General features: G+C 43.6%; 1 long non-coding RNA gene across 11 annotated transcripts in view; it reads left to right on the top strand.

Annotated features, from left to right (window-relative positions):
• Nucleotides 1–338: 338 nt before the first annotated feature.
• The window catches only part of Gm30248, a 42664-nt gene continuing 26884 nt past the window's right edge, over nt 339–16118 (top strand). For 9 of the 11 annotated variants that reach the window (XR_373380.2, XR_865389.1, XR_865393.1 and 6 more), the window contains exons 1-2: nt 2193–6457; nt 11581–12284. This is a non-coding gene — a long non-coding RNA (predicted gene, 30248). Of the gene's footprint in view, nt 1585–2192; nt 6458–11580; nt 12285–16118 lie in introns of those variants that run through there. The other 2 variants (XR_003947801.1, XR_003947799.1) reach the window with 2 other exon arrangements.

Raw genomic sequence — 16118 nt, 5'->3', positions numbered from 1 at the left:
ATATGGAGGAAATCTGCACAGTTGGAAGCATCTCTCTTTGTGTCTGTCAGGCAGCACTGATTTGGATTTGATTCTTGTTTCATGAAGCCTCAGTATTTTCTTTCCTTTTTAAAATATTAATTGTTTTTTTCATTTTTATTAGATACTTTCTTTATTTACATTTCAAATTTTATCCCCTTTCCTCATTTCCCTTCTGAAAACCCCCCTATCCCATCCTCCCACCTCCTAGTCACTAACCCACTCACTCCCACTTCCTTGTCCTGGCATTCCCCTACACTGGGACATCGAGCCTTCACATGGCCAAGGGCCTTCCCTCTCATTGATGTCCTATAAGGCCATCCTCTGCTACATTTGTGGTGGAAGCATTGAGTCCCTCCTTGTGTACTCTTTGGTTGGTGGTTTAGTTCCTGGGAACATCATGACGCTAGAAAGATGGACAGGCACTGTCTCATTTCTTAGCAAGCCTGTGAGATATGCATGACTGTCTTCATATACAGATAGGAAAATGGAGGATGGTTCCAGGCACCTTTCCTAGGGACATGGGAAAGCACTTATCTTCTTGAACTCTTTCTGCTTGTGACTACCTTTTACCAAATAAAGTTTTACATGTCCATGGGTCTATCTATCTATCTATCTATCTATCTATCTTTTATAATCTTTATTTATATATCTATTTCTATTACACAGAAATCAAATACTGTTAATAATCATAAAGAAACAGAATTTTACCATTTATTAAGTGTGAAAGCAAATTTGAATTCTAATAAGTTGGAAGAATTAAATTTCATGAAGAATTATATCTCAGCTGAATATTTGATTCTTTGGGATGGTGGCACAGTCTCATTGTCTCTCTACATTGACTGATATTTTTACTTCATAACTGTCGATGCCAAGGATGCCACCGAACACAAATGGGTAGCACAAAGTGAAAGAAGTACATTTAGGGTAATTTCAGAAATTGTAAATTTTATCCCCGTGTTGTACCTACATTCATTTAGTGATTTTAATGAATTTGCAATCCAAAGATACACCAGTTTGATTCATGCTGAAGCAACACAGTTGGAAAATACTAAGTGTTGATTCTCTATATTTAAATCATTATGTTTCTGTAAGAACAGAAAACTTGGCATACCCAGTAAAAATGGTTGTTCAACTCACCGTACATGAGATCTTAGGAGAGTCACTATGTGACAACACAGGTATAAGCATCAGCTTCTGAAGTGATGCTGTGTCATTGGGGCTTCCAGGCAGTCCACTCAACACTCCCACTGTTTCCTAGGAGAGAGCACACACCTCAGTTCCCCCCCCACAGCCCCCCAACAAAGCTACACGATCAGGGATGATCTGAAGGTTTGCAGCCGCGAGCAGGTTGTCTTGTGTGCTTAGCCTGTGTAGCCTTGAAACTCAGTGGATTCACCTTTTGCATTTGAGGAGGATGTTGGTTCTAATTCTTTCTCCATATACTTCTCTGAAAGGTCATTTATCATCCCTTTCTCTGTCTCCTAGAGAAGGGAACTCCTACTACATCACCAGGTCTTCCAAAACTCGGTGAGAATGTGGCAGGCCTGAATTCCCCATTGAAAAGTTGAGTAAACTTAGATCTTTCAAGACAAAAGTTTCCTTTCCTTTTTTTTTGTTTCTTTCCCTGACTCTAAAGGTTTATCTATCCATGAAGAGGGAGCCTGAGATGGGTCCTGCTCCACTCTCCCTGCTGCTGCCCTGTGCTGGCTAGTTTTATGTCAACTCTCTAGACACAGGCTAGGGTCATTTTGGACGAGAAAATCCTCAATTGAGGAAAATGCCCCTAGTAGAGGAAAAAGCCTGTGTTGCCTTTCTTTCTTTCTTTCTTTCTTTCTTTCTTTCTTTCTTTCTTTCTTTCTTTCTTTCTTTCTTTCTTTCTTCCTTTCTTCCTTTCTTCCTTTCTTCCTTTCTTCCTTTCTTCCTTTCTTCCTTTCTTCCTTTCTTCCTTTCTTCCTTTCTTCCTTTCTTCCTTTCTTCCTTTCTTCCTTTCTTCCTTTCTTCCTTTCTTCCTTTCTTCCTTTCTTCCTTTCTTCCTTTCTTCCTTTCTTCCTTTCTTCCTTTCTTCCTTTCTTCCTTTCTTCCTTTCTTCCTTTCTTCCTTTCTTCCTTCCTTCCTTCCTTCCTTCCTTCCTTCCTCCCTCCCTCCCTCCCTCCCTCCCTCCCTCCCTCCCTCCCTCCCTCCCTCTCTCTCTCTCTCTTTCTTTCTTTCTTTCTTTCTTTCTTTCTTTCTTTCTTTCTCTCTTGGATTGATGATAACTGTGGGATGGTCTATTCCATTGTGGGTAGTGTTGACTCTGGATGGGTAGTCCTATGGACTATAAGAAGGCAAAGCAAGGCATTGTGGGCAAGCCAGTGAGCAGTACACCTTCATGGCCCAGTAAGCAGTAACTCCACTTCATGGCTTCTGTATCACTTCCTGCTTCCAGGTTCCTGCCCTGATTTCCCTGGATGATGGACTATGAGCAGTAAGGTAAAGGAAAGTGTTTCCTTCTCAAGCTGCGTTTGGTCATGGTGTTTTATCACAGCAATAGAAGTCCTAATGAAGACACTCTCCAGGGCAAGGTCTCTGATGACAGCTTGCTTCACTTAGTCATGTACTGCAAAGAATGCCCTCCCCTTCATTCTTCTCCCATGATCACACTGCTGGGGACAGAGATAAATGCTGTGTACTTATCTGATTAAACTATCTGTTATTTTAAATCTATTTCATAGAGGCTTCTTCCTCTGGTAGACATCTTGTGACACAACATATTAAACATTATATCCATATCACAGACTTCCTCTGCTGTGCTTCTATACGTGTGTGTGTGTGTGTGTGTGTGTGTGTGTGTGTGTGTGAGAGAGAGAGAGAGAGAGAGAGAGAGAGAGAGAGAGAGAGCATGCACACTAACTCCATGTGCCTGATAGATATTCCACAATTATGAAACAATTGTAGTGTTTAGAAAAACAAGGTTAAATATTTATCTTATTCACCAGTTTTCTAACAGAACCCAGTTATGTAAAACACCAAAACTTCAGATTGCCTGAAGATGAGAAGGCACACCCTGGAAAGGCTCCCCATCAGTGGGGAGAGGGAGGCAGGAGGATCTTAAGGCTAGCACTGGCTACATTGTAAGATCCTGTCTCAAAAGGCAAAAAACTCAACCCAACCCAACCAAACCAAAACAGCCCCACTCTCGGAAAATCAAGGACACACTTCTTGTCAAAGTCATTCTGTCTGAACAACAGACTTTCTTGCTGAGTTCAACAAGCCTCACTTCCAAACCTGTTCCTTCCTGGTTTTGCCTTTTCCTGGGGTCAAGGGAACAGGACTGCAGTCTAGTGCTGGCTGGATGCTGTCATTAGAACCTCCATTAATCGTTGAGTTCTTTGCCCCCATTTTGCCCAAAGAATAATGCCTCCCCAGAATTACACAAAAATCAATGGCAAAGTTAATTGAAACCTGCGTCTCTGAATGTTTCTCTCTTTCTTAAGTGATGGCTCTGTTTCTGAACAGTGAGGGTAGACTCACTGAGCAGCTTTCATTGAGGGATGAGTGGACTGGTGAGAGAGAAGGTGGAGGTAGATGATTCTCCAAAGGACAGGGACAGTGTTTACATTAGGGTTTCATTTCCTTTTAAGTCTTACACTGGGGCTTAGGGAATATCAGCAGATGAGAAGAGACCAGGGCATTTCCACAGCACAGCTCCTTGCTCTATTGTCTCCTTAAAGACTGAAAAGGCTCTGAAAGGAGTAGGCCTGGTCCCTTCCTCCCAGGGGGGCAGAGGGCTGAGAAGGAAAACTGGCATCAGGAGAGAGGGTAGTGACCACTGGAAGGTACCCAGCTTCTTATTTAAATAATTTGTCTGATTCCCCATCTTTCTAGCCATGGTGATATTCATATGGCAGACACCTGGGCCTTTCATTTGGCTTCCTGCAATACACTTTATATTGACAACTGTTTATAAAACCAAGGAGACACTACTTCATTGGATTCTCCCATCTGTGTGCCAAGGCAAATGGGACAGACGTGTTTACCTTTCAAAAACTATACAGGAGTTAAAGGAGGCTCCAGTGGCTTGTGGATTATTCAGTGCAGCTGAACCAGCGGTGGAGGTGGGGGTTAGGAGCCTTCAGAGGCTTAGAGGAAGAAATAGGGGTTGTAAAGTCACAAGCTTACCTTGATGGCGCTCTTGACAGCAGGAAGGCAAAGTCTATCTTCAGCCAGTTGGGACTCATTACAAAGACCCTGTAGCATAGTTGTCTTGCTGCATGCACATCCAGACACTGGGTGCTGCTGTTCGCAGCGGGTTCCAACTCTCCTTTGTATCTGTAGCTTCTAAAAATCCAGACAAAGGACCCTGAAGGGCATCTGGTCAAGCTTTGTGCGAGGAGAAAACTTATCCTCCAATTCCCGAAGCCCTGAAGTCAGGGATTTGATTATGCTTATCATGATCTCAGCTTCCACTGCTCCAAAATGTGATTAGTTTTCTAATTAGTTAATGTCATTACCTGTCATCAAATCCAGACAACACTGATCTCAAAAAAGCTCCCGTGGTAAAAAGGCCCGCATCTTTCCTCTGTTGATATCTTTCCATGGTTGAGCACAGTTTGTTGAACGATCTTGGCAACTGTTGCCTTTACTCTTAGTCCTGGGGCCTGGGGAAGTTTGGAGAAAGCCATACTTACTGTAGTCTTCAATTAAAGGTGGTTTAAAATACTGTATTCCTCCAACTTCTCTTCACTCCAGCTAAAGCATACAGAGAGATTCTCACTGCAGACATTTTAGCCTGTTCTATTTTCTTTTGTTTGTATCTTGGCTATATTGCTTTAGGCAGAAAGGACAAATTAGGAGTCAGTTTACTATAAGGAAACACCCTGCTAAGATAGCTTTGCATTGCAAAAATGTTGCCTGTCTTTTATTTCCTAGCCATTGTTGAACATTGGGCCAGGAGTTCCTTTATTGTTCCTGTCTAATCGTTTAATAAATCTGTCTTTGAATACCTTCAGTGTACAGGGATTTGGGATTTTTGGGACCCAAGGTTAAGCCTGGCTTAGCTGGGGACTTCCAGTTAAGCTTATGTTTAGGTAGGGAAATGGATGCCGGGATGGAAGTGTGTAGTCTGTGGGCTGGACCCTTTCCATTTGTCTTCCTTACCCTTTCCCTCTCTCCTGCCCTGTGGAGAACCCTGTGGTCGAGGGCCACGGATGTTAGCATCAACAATGGCTTTCTTGTTTTTAGGCTCCAGCTGCGTTAGATTTGGGGGTGGGGTGAGGTAGTTTCTGGAACCCTGCCAAAGGAGAGGTCCACTGTTCCCAGTGGAGGGAGTCCTCCCAATGGTGGTAGTTCCAGTGGTGGTAGTTGGCTTTTCTAGTGGTGGGGTTAGCCTTCTCAATGGTGAGATTCAACATTGAGATTCTTCTCAATGGTGGGAATCAGCCTCTGAGTGAGAAAAGGCAGCCATGCTTGGGGAGGAGACTCAGCCATCTTCAATGCAGGATTCAGAGCTCCCTAGTACTGCCTCCGTCTCAGAGGTGACAACCAACCAGCATTGCGGTGACATTCCTAACCCTGACTTTATTTCCATACATAGATCCTTGGCTTCTCCCTAGTTACCTTGTTGAGTGGGCTCTCAGTGTCCCCCTTGGTTAGAGGGAGTTACACGCTATGCAAGTAATCATCAGTCCTTCCATCCCAAAACTCGCTGAGAGGATTGCTTCTTATTGATACTAGGACACGTTTGAGTTCACTTTTGTGTGCCGTCAAGCCACAGTATCCTTCAATTACTTGTTTTGCTTGTTTATGGAGATAGAGTCTTGTGATGTGTTCTAGCTTCACTCGAACTCATGATCTTCCTGCCTCAGCTTTTCGAGTGCAAGGATTATAGGAATGCACCATATATTAGGACCAACTACTCATTGGTAAGTCATTGGTAGTCCATCATCCTTATACATAAGAGAACCTTTTCCATGCACTGTGTGACAGGGATACCCATGGCTTATTCAGCTTCTCTAATCCTCAGCTACATGGTAGCACTTGGAGGTTAGTGACCTCAATGTGCACAGCCCAGGTCAACAAGCTCTTACAGCCTGCAGCCTGTTACTTTGGCACTGGAGCGCTCCCGAGGCCATGCATAGCCACCACTTCTTCCACTTGAATGCTCCTTATCATTCCTTTGGGAATAAAGATCAAGCTATCATCTCCAGGACCCTGTCTGGTTTGTCGCTTTGATAAACAGAAACCTTCCTTTTACTTTGGAAGAGACATATTTACACATTGGCAAGGTTGTCTATGTCTTTTGTTCTCCGAGAGATTTTTCCAGAACTCTTTTGTGGCCAGTCTTCACTGGCCTGAGTCTCTTCCAGGTGAGCCAAACAACACCTTTCCCTTCTCTGCATTGAACTTCACGGCACAGCACAGCACAGCACAGCACAGGGGAGCATATTTTGGACCAGAGGTATGTAGTTTATTACGTCTTCTATTTTGAAAACAGATTTTGAAGACTGAGGTGGTCTGGAGCATGCCCCAGGTTTGCCGGCGGTATATATACATCCCAGTCTCCCGCTGGAAGCCCCAGATGGATGCCATCCGGCCAAGGGGCTTTGTTCCTCTGCTCAAGTTTTCCAGGTCGCTCCATGACTTCCCCCCTGGAGAATTCAGGCTGTGTGAAGGCCATACTAGAGTTTCCTGTGCAAAAAGCTCTTGAAATGTGGAAGTCTCCGCTCCTCTTGATGATAAAAGTGATGCGGAAAGGGGGAAAAAACCCCAGCTCAGTTACCTGATGGTGCTTATTAGTGAGTTCTGCCCTGAGCTGGTGCTGAGAGATTTCATGTGGATACAATCCCACTGTGGGGGGAGCTGGTCAGCAGAAGCCACTGAGTGGACAGCCTTCACTTGGAGGGTATTTTTCTCTGTAATAGATGAAATGAGGGCTAATAGATCTCATTTCATAACAGAATCAAGATTCATTCAGTTTAAGTTTAAGTCTAAAATTCTCAGCTTATTGCAGCCTATTTAGAGAGAGAGAGAGAGAGAGAGAGAGAGAGAGAGAGAGAGAGAAAGAAAACATGCCAGCCTGGAGAAGAAATATCCTCAGGAAACCAGCCTGGAGGAAGAGAGACGAAAGCATGAATGAGCCATTTAGCTTTTCTTGGAAAATGGCATAATTCTCAGATGAACGGAAGGCCAAGCATTCCCCACATTTTTATTTTTTATTTTTTTGTCAGACATGTTTGCCAGTCCACAAGGTACTAGAACCCCAACCAGGGAACATGGACTGACTCCAGTTTCAGTAATTCAGGTGTTTGTGGCATAGAATAAACACCACCCAAGAAGGGAATATCCTGAGTTACCAGAAGTTTCAGTGTGTTATATAATACTAGCCACATTTCAACTTTTTCTACAGAAAGAGGTAAGTTAGCCATGAATGGCTAACATATAAGCAGAACATTTTACTAGTTAAAAAAAAAAGTGGAATCTGCCAATGTTTGGAACTAATCTTTCGAATAATTTGTTTTTCTAAGGTCATGTAGAGCTGATTTTAATCCATTTCAATAAATCAAAGAGTGTATGTTGAGTGCATATAGTAAAGCCCCATTGGGTGAGATGTTAGCAGCTGCCAGAACTATCTGCTATGGGAGGAGGTCATAGCATAATCAGCAAGAGAAATGCTCCTGAGATGGGGAACACCATACAACATCATAAACAAAGAGAATCAAGCACAGGATAAGAATGGAGAGAGATCATGGGTTGCTGGGAAGAGACTTTAGGCAACAGTGGCATTTAAGAGCCCAGAGAACTCTAACTCTTCAGGATGAGGAGATGGGAGGTTGAACAAGGACACAAAGAACATAGTGAAACAAAAATAATCTAAATAATTTTGTCAAGTGTTTCTTCATAACAAATAAACAACAAACAAACAAACATTCCTTAGCACTTCACATGAACTTGTGAATTTAATTCGAATAGTTATAATATAATTAAGATATGGTAGCTACTACTTGAAAGGTGATCAAGTTAAGTCCTAGGAATGTTAAGTACTTTGGTCAAGAACTCATGCAAAGAAACCCATAAGCTGGGACTCTCTTGGGATCGAGGAAGAAGTCTGTACAGCTGTGTCCCTCATTGTACTCAATTGCTCTTCTCATATTCCTCTTAAACACTCTTAAACAGTGAAACATGAGCCCAAGTATGTGGACAACTCTGCATAGCTTCAATGACACAGTTCCTCCTGGACCTTTGCTTACTCCTCCAATGGAATGGTACTTAGTTGTGCTGGCATCCCCACTGGACCAAACAATGTCCTGCAGCTTCAAGAGCTACTCCAGAGGAAGCCTGGATCTCTTCATTACCACCTAAAACAAAGCATCATGATACCCTGCACTGACCAATAATACCACAGTATTGTGTAATAGAAGAACTGATTTCATCCTGTGAATGGATGAATTTCAAGTCTTGGTCAATATATGACCTTATATTTGACCTTGAAGAATCTAGAACGTTCTCAGACTGACAAGTTAATATTGTCTTCAATCACATGTATTGAACAAATGTAGTATGAGTGCTACTCAACAGACTTCAATAGTGTGTCTTCTTCCCTTTTTACATCATTCCATAGACACAAATCATAGATTCTGTTCCTGCTCCATGCTAAATACTGGAAATGCCAGCAAAAGAAACATGAATTTATCTTCTAATGGCATGATCAGATAATGTCACTGTGAGTTGGCATTTTAGCTGAGCCCAAAGTAAAGAGAAGAAACAAAGCATACAAGAGGTGGCATGCCATTTCAAGTCCAGAGACAAGTCTAGGTATATGTAGAATCCCTGGAAAGAAAAAAATTCCTGGACACAAGGAATGGAAAGCAAGAAGAAGGCAAAGAGACACTGTATAGGAGACAGGACTTATTCTTCATTAGACATGAAGTTACTTGTAGTGTGTAGTTTCTACTACTCCACTTTCAAGATCTGGGCAGATGGCATTACCAATCACCACCCTGGTTCCCTTAGATCTGTGGATGAAACACACACACAGACACACACACAGACACACACACACACACACACACACACACACACAGACACACACACAGACACACACACACACACACACACACACACACAGACACACACACACACAGACACACACACAGACACACACACACACAGACACACACACAGACACACACACACAGACAAACACACACACAAACACACACACACACACACACACACACACACACACACACACACACACACAAGCTTATTTTTAATATGCTTTTTAGTTCAATGGCCAGGCACTTCTAAACCTCTTGTGGCTAACATGCCCTTGCCTTCACTCCCAGCTCAATACCTCTAAATCTGCCCTCAACTTGTTGCCTGGTTATCTTCTCCTTGTTCAGCACCCTAAATTTGTCCTCAGCTTACTTGTGCTCCTAATCTCCTGCCTGCTAGCTACTCTAGTACCAGTCAGGCAAGCAGCCAATGGCCACTCCACCTGAGATCTCCCATGACTGGTGGCTCTCTCTCCCTCTGAAGCATGGTGAATTTTCTTTTCCTCTGGTGTCTCCTAGCCTGTCTGTGGAAATCTGGAAGCCCTGCATCTTCCTCCCAGCCATTGGCTGCTAACATCTTGCTTCATCAAGCAAGAACCAATTGGGGAACAGGACCTTCAGCTCTCATGCGCAGATTCCCGATCAAAGCATCAGAATGACTCCCTACAGTTACTGAACAATTTTAAGCCAGACTTGTGGTAGAAGAAGGATAGGTCGCTTGAATGTCTAAATATATTTACCGCTTTGTGGACAAATCCCATGACAAGATATGTGTGTGCAGTTGCTCCTGGTAAGGTGCACTGGCTCTTGTAGTTTGAATGTGAATGTATCCTGCAGGTTCTGTGGTTGAATAATTGGGTCTTCGTCTTGTGGTGCCATTTGAGAAAGTTAGAACTTTTAGGCAGTGGAACCCTGCCCAGAAGGAGGAAGTGCGTCAATATAGGTGGGGCTTGGAGCGTTTAAAGCTTGTTCCCACTTCCTCATTGCTTTCTGTTGCTGGATTGACGATGCAATGTGAGCCAATGGCCTTGATCTAGTTGCCAGGCCATGATGGACTAGTGTCTACCCTGGAACATATAAGGCATAGAAAACCCATTCTCTTTTAAATTACCTGTGCGAGGGCATTTTGCCACAATAACAGAAATGAGACTTTACAAAGAAAGCTTTTGCAGGTTGAAAACGTTGTAAGCAAAATCAAGGAAGAATTTCTGTAGCCATATATTTAAACTTGTCCATAGTTATAAGCAGAAGCTGATTTTCTTAAAGGTTCCATTGGAAGAAAGGATTCTTAAGCAGCATGCTGTCCCAATTCCAAATGGCTGGAGGTGCTGCTTAGGAGCTCAGGGTGATGTCACCTTCAGTGTGCTTGCTTCCGTGGTGTGGGCCAGGCTGATGAAAGAGTTTCCCTAGAGGTGCTGAGCCTTGCTGCTGCTTCTGAGTGATGTGAGAGTTGTTGCCATGGGGATTAGAAAGCTCCTAAGGGGCCTGGACTTTGAAAGTTCTTCTAAGTTTAGAGACAGTAAAGAAGTGGAAATACTGAAATTTAAAATTAAATAGTTAAGCACACTGCAATATATGCTTAATGATAACATATATTTAAATTAAACATAATCAAAACAAATACTTTAAATTACAAATCAAACCTTCCCAGATCATTAAAGCTGCCTATTTTTTACAGGCAACTGAAACCTATATTTAAGAGCTTCCATTTTCTTCAAATATTAATTGAATTTTCTTTCAAAGCTACGGATGGAACCCAGGGTCTCAGTCACGTATGTAGTCAAGAACTTTACTATGGAACTTGAACCCCAAAGAATTAATTTTAAGGCAAATATTACTTCTGATAAGGCCAATATTTCTGGCTCAGAAGTTAAGAGGACTAGCTGCTCTTTCATGAGGACCAGAGCTTAGATCCCTGCACCCATGTTAAGAAGATTACAGACACATATAACCACAGCTCAGAGGGATCTAATGTACTCTGTGCCTTCTGTGGGCACCTTCATACACATGTGCTCACACACTTGCCCAGACACATGCACACTATATAAAGAAAATTAAATTAAAATCAAGAAGCAGTAGTATATCTCTTTTGACATGATTATCAACAGGGAAGGAGCTAGTTCCATCTCCAGGTTCAGAGTGTGATGCAGTCAGTCCTGGGCCCTTCATTCTCAGCTTGTTAATGCCCTCTGAAATAGAAAATTGATTTTTTTTTTTTTATTAAAAACCAGAGAAGTGATGTCAGGGTCTGAATTCATTCCAGTCAAGTCTATTTAGAGCAGTGGTTCTCAACCTTCTTAATGTTGCAAACTTTTAATACAGTTCCTCATGCTTTAGTGACCCCCCCCCCTTAATCATAAAATTATTTTGTTGCTACTTTATAACTGTGATTTTGCTACGGTTATGAATTTTAATGCAAATCTTGGTTGTCTTTGATGGTGTTAGGCGACCCCTGTGAAAGGGTCGAGACCCACAGGTTGAGAACCACTGATTTAGAGCCTTCTTTGTTTTTGTTTTTCTAATCTAGGAAACCTGAAAGAACAGAGGTCCACTGTCAGCATTTGCACAGGAGGAAGTATTTCGAAGCCCCCATCACCTCGTCTGGCCTTATAGACCTGCTGATGAGGAAGGCCTTCTGCTCCCCTCCCCCAACCCTCTCCTCTTTCCATCTCTTGCCTAAAGGCTGCTCCGTTTGGGGGACTGTGCCCAAGGTGCTGCATGGTCGACCGACCGACCCCAGAGAAAGGCAGGCATCATCATCTCAGCTGCTCCCTCTGCTCTAAGGACCGGGGACTAGGAACATTCTGGCAAGAGAAGGGAGGGGGGGCCAAGCTTGGAGTCACACATGGCTGCATTTCGTATGGCAAGGCTTTCTTGTTTGTGCTTTCTTCCTATGGAAAAAAAAAAGGCTCTGGAAGGGGCCTGGGGAGCCAGATCAAATGTTCAAATGTACTGGCAGGGAGCCAAGGCTCAACTTCTCTGCCAGGAACTCCACGTTCTCAAGTCTTCACTGCTGTTGAAACTGATCGGGAAGGTTAATGAGATTAATATGGCCAAACACTGTGGGCTTCTGGGAAGCAAACAGCCAGGTAGGGAGGCCCAGTGTTGGACCAAGGTGGCTGGAAATAAGGTATACAACCCACTCCTAGAAAAGCTTGAGTGTTTTTACCGGACAATCCCTGTGCCGGGGCTGGCGAGGGAAGCGCACAGAACTCTACGTCATTGCTGAGGGTGAGTGAGTGACCTGGTCGGTTTTCATCTCACCAGCTCTGCCTAGCACTTGCCACCTATGTAGTTCCCCTAGTGACTTTTTTTTTTTTTTTTGCAAAAGAGTTTGAGTGTTTCATGAAAAATGGTGAAATAACACAGCCATGGGGGGGGGGGGAATCCAACTGGGCATGGGACAGAAAGTTGAAATGTCTCTATTGCGGGGACATGCCTTGAATAGATTTTTGAGCAAAGAGGAGAAGAGAGTTTTCTCTCTCTCTCTCTCTCTCTCTCTCTCTCTCTCTCTCTCTCTCTCTCCCTCTCTCTCTCTCTGTATTTATGAATATTTAAAAATGATATATAAGTGGAAGGACATGAAGGAAGAAGAAGTTTGGGTAAATCTATAAAACCGCCACAATTTATGAAGAGTTTAAAAGGCAATTTCTTTTAAAGGGGCAAATTCCTAATTTCCCACATAAAAGTATGGGAATTGAATGGTAAATCCTTCTCCACCGACAAGCCCTCTGAAAGAGGCATGAAAAAGAGTTACTGTTCCCGTCCATTCATGCCTCCTGAAAGCCATGGATGTGACACTCACTGCCCCGGAGCACGCAGCCTGTGGTTTCAAAGCTGCCGGGTGACTTCTCAGAAATGATCTATTGTGGCGCTTTGTTTCGTCCGGGTCACCCTCGTTTTGTTCTGCGAGGGCTGTGTTACTCTTCTGCCATTAATCCACCCTGTCTTCTCTTCTCTATTCAGAGGCACATTTCACTCCTCATCGTGCCCAGAGCGGGGATGAAGTGTCTGAGAAAGGCCTAGTGCTCTGCATGGCAGAGAGGGAGAGAGAGAGGGAGAGAGAGAGAGAGAGAGAGAGAGAGAGAGAGAGAGGAAGAAAGGAAGGGAAGCCATTTGAGGAGTAGCCAGGGTGGAAAAGGGAGTATTGGGTGGTGGCTTCATCCACTCAAGTGGACTCCAGGGACTCAGCTACACAGCTTTTGCATCTCTGGGGAAGGGGCATCCTGACACAGATCTCATGGGAGATTGTCCTTATTTTTCATCTTTGGCTTGATCTGCTCACTCATAGTTTGACAAATACAGACTACATGTAGCTCAAGGGTTGGCAGGCTGGAATGGACTGCAAAAAAGATACAATTATTTCCAAAGGAAAAAGATTAAGAAGAAAAATTAAACCTCAAACCTGCCATTTGGTTAGTATCTCAGATCGTGTTTGCATCCCTCCCATCTCATTGGAAACCCCCTTTTATCTGATTTTATCCAAAAATTACTTTCTTACACCCACCTTCTGGGTCACTTACTTTTAATATAGTTGGCAGGGACTATCCAGAGGTCTCCAAGGATCCCATGATAACTTTGTTAAACCATGCCAATTATCAGTGGATCTGATGTCTCTCCTTTGTACTCCATGCACAGGGGTTGCAGGTTTTTGTCCATCAGATCATACAGAGACTACAGACAATGGTAGCCATGGACTAAAGAGGGGCCTCTGAAGCCATCCAATTTCCTTTATAGCTGGTCCAGTGGTTGGTCCATTTCCCTGGGCTTAGGCTGCTCAGTTCTGATAGCCTGAAGACAAGAAGCAGCTACCATCCGCACAGACCCTGAGCCCAATGTGTTTCCCAGGGATGAACAGTGGGCAAAATGACAAACAGGGGAACAGCGAGGTCTCAAAATTCAGCTGAATGCTGACTCATTTTCACTAAATTGTGAATCTAAGATTAAGTTTTTTTAAGTTGCAGCAGTTAGGGAGACGACGGCTCCGTGAAAAGGAACACAAGCTTGTGAGTGTGAGTTCAGAGTTCAAATCCCTTACAAAACAGAACCCACTTAAAAAGTCACTGTCTGACTCAGAGACAGACCCTGACTGAAGGCAAGAAGGTGGGGAGCCACACAGGCGATACCAGACATCTTCAGTGGTCGCCATATATCTGTACATGGGCACACATGCTGGCACACTCATATGCATGCAACATATAACACACACACACACACACACACACACACACACACACACACACACACACACACACACACAGCATAGATGAAAGGTGCATCAACTTGAAGAAAATAAAAGAAAATGAGCCATTAACCTCAGTGTTCACTCCCATTTGAGCTTTGCGCCCTCAGTTGGGCAAATGACCTACTATGCTGGGTCCCCAATTTCACCACAGAGAAGAAAGATCTGTGGATTTACTTTAGTGGCTGATATACATGGAAAGGTTTCAGAGATGTGGCAAGTGCTTGCTCATCACTCCTGCAGGGTCTTAGCCTCCTAATATAGGAGGACCAGGTGGGGTTGAAGACCCTGCATGTCTACCCAGGCCCCAGAGCTGCAGATAATCCAGAGTTATACTATGTGGTGGTTTCTCTGGGAACTCTAGAGCCCCATCTGCCTACACAGCTCAATTTTTCCTAGAGTGGATGAGACAGAGCAAGGCTGTCTAGCAGGGACCGTGAAGTCCTCCTGTGAAATTTGAAGAGGACACACTATGTCACTAGCCCTTGACCTTCCCTGATAGTGCACAGGCACACTGGGCTGATGCATATAGTTTAAAGACACAGCTCAATTACAAGATGTGGTCCAGACAGCTGCCCTTATGGGGACAGAGCCTGCCACTAAACTCTGAGCAATTACTTAAAATTAGACTTGTCAAATTTGTTTAGGGCGGCCAGGCAAGTACCTACATTGACCCAATGTCACTCTTCCTGGAGAGATGTTGTAATGATTTTGTATATCAGTCAGACTAAATACTAATGCTGCTTTCATGCCCTGATCAACATTCCAGTCAGATGTCATTTTTAGAAGCCTTTGGGGAATTTGCATGCCTTAATTATTCTTCAATATCCAAGCCAAGCATTCTTTAATTGGTGTAAATTGAACAGTGTTCCAATGCAAACAAGAAGAGGACACAGTGATCAATGATTCAGGGCATGTCTATTGGAAAGTCATTGCCGTTAGATCAGCTAACAAAGCTTTAGCGGAAACACTAGTTCATGGAGCTGAGAGACCCTTCCGCTTAAGTCACTGCAGCTGGTACGAGTGGAGTGAGGTGTCATTCCCAAATTTTGACATTTGAGGAAAGGTTTGGAAAAAAAAAAAGAATGGAGAGATGCTTTGTTTTTATGTCAGGAATTGTGCAAGGTCCTTTTTATGAGAATTTAACTAGAAACAAAATATTTCTGCCTTTGGCTATCCCCTCTCTCGACTGGGAACAGTCTAAAAATTTGTTAACTTGTCAGGCCATTTTTCATTGTGATTTTTTTCTTGGGGGAGGGGAGGGGGAGGGCAGGGAGAAAGGAGAGGGAAGACTGGGGAAGGGAGTGAAGGGGAGAAGAAGAGTGAAGGGAGAGGGGGAGGGGAGTGGTGGGGAGAGAGAGGGGGAAGGGATGGGAAAGGGAAGCAGAGGGCAGCTCTAATAGAATGCAATTCTTCCAATCACAAACCTGAGAGTGCTGGAATTCAAATGAAAATGATCAGAAAAACAAGAAAACAATCATGGCAAGATTCTTAAAGCCCCCCTCCCCGAAAATCCTTGCGTTTGCCTTTCACTCCTCCCACTGGCTCTCTCAAACTCATTATTTATTCCTGAGATGAGAAGAAAAAGGAAATAACTGGCCTATCATACACTCCTGGCCCAGATCTGCCAGCCCACGCTCAGGAAACTGTACTCTGATGTTACCCGAGGTGTAGCAGATACGGAGAATGAGAATTGTTTTAATGTCTCTGGCTTGTGATAAGAAGTGCTGGTTTAGGGGAAGGACTCTTTCAAGTTGATCTGAGTTTGAATTTTAAAGCAGACCAGAGTGGAAATCTTAAAATGAGCGAAAGTGGAAGGGTAG

Source organism: Mus musculus, chromosome 1 (genome assembly GCF_000001635.26).
Source record: "Mus musculus strain C57BL/6J chromosome 1, GRCm38.p6 C57BL/6J".
NCBI classification, from domain to species: Eukaryota; Metazoa; Chordata; class Mammalia; order Rodentia; family Muridae; genus Mus; species Mus musculus.
The sequence above is the reverse complement of the archived record's forward strand: the minus strand, read 5'-3'. Positions and strand labels throughout refer to the sequence as shown.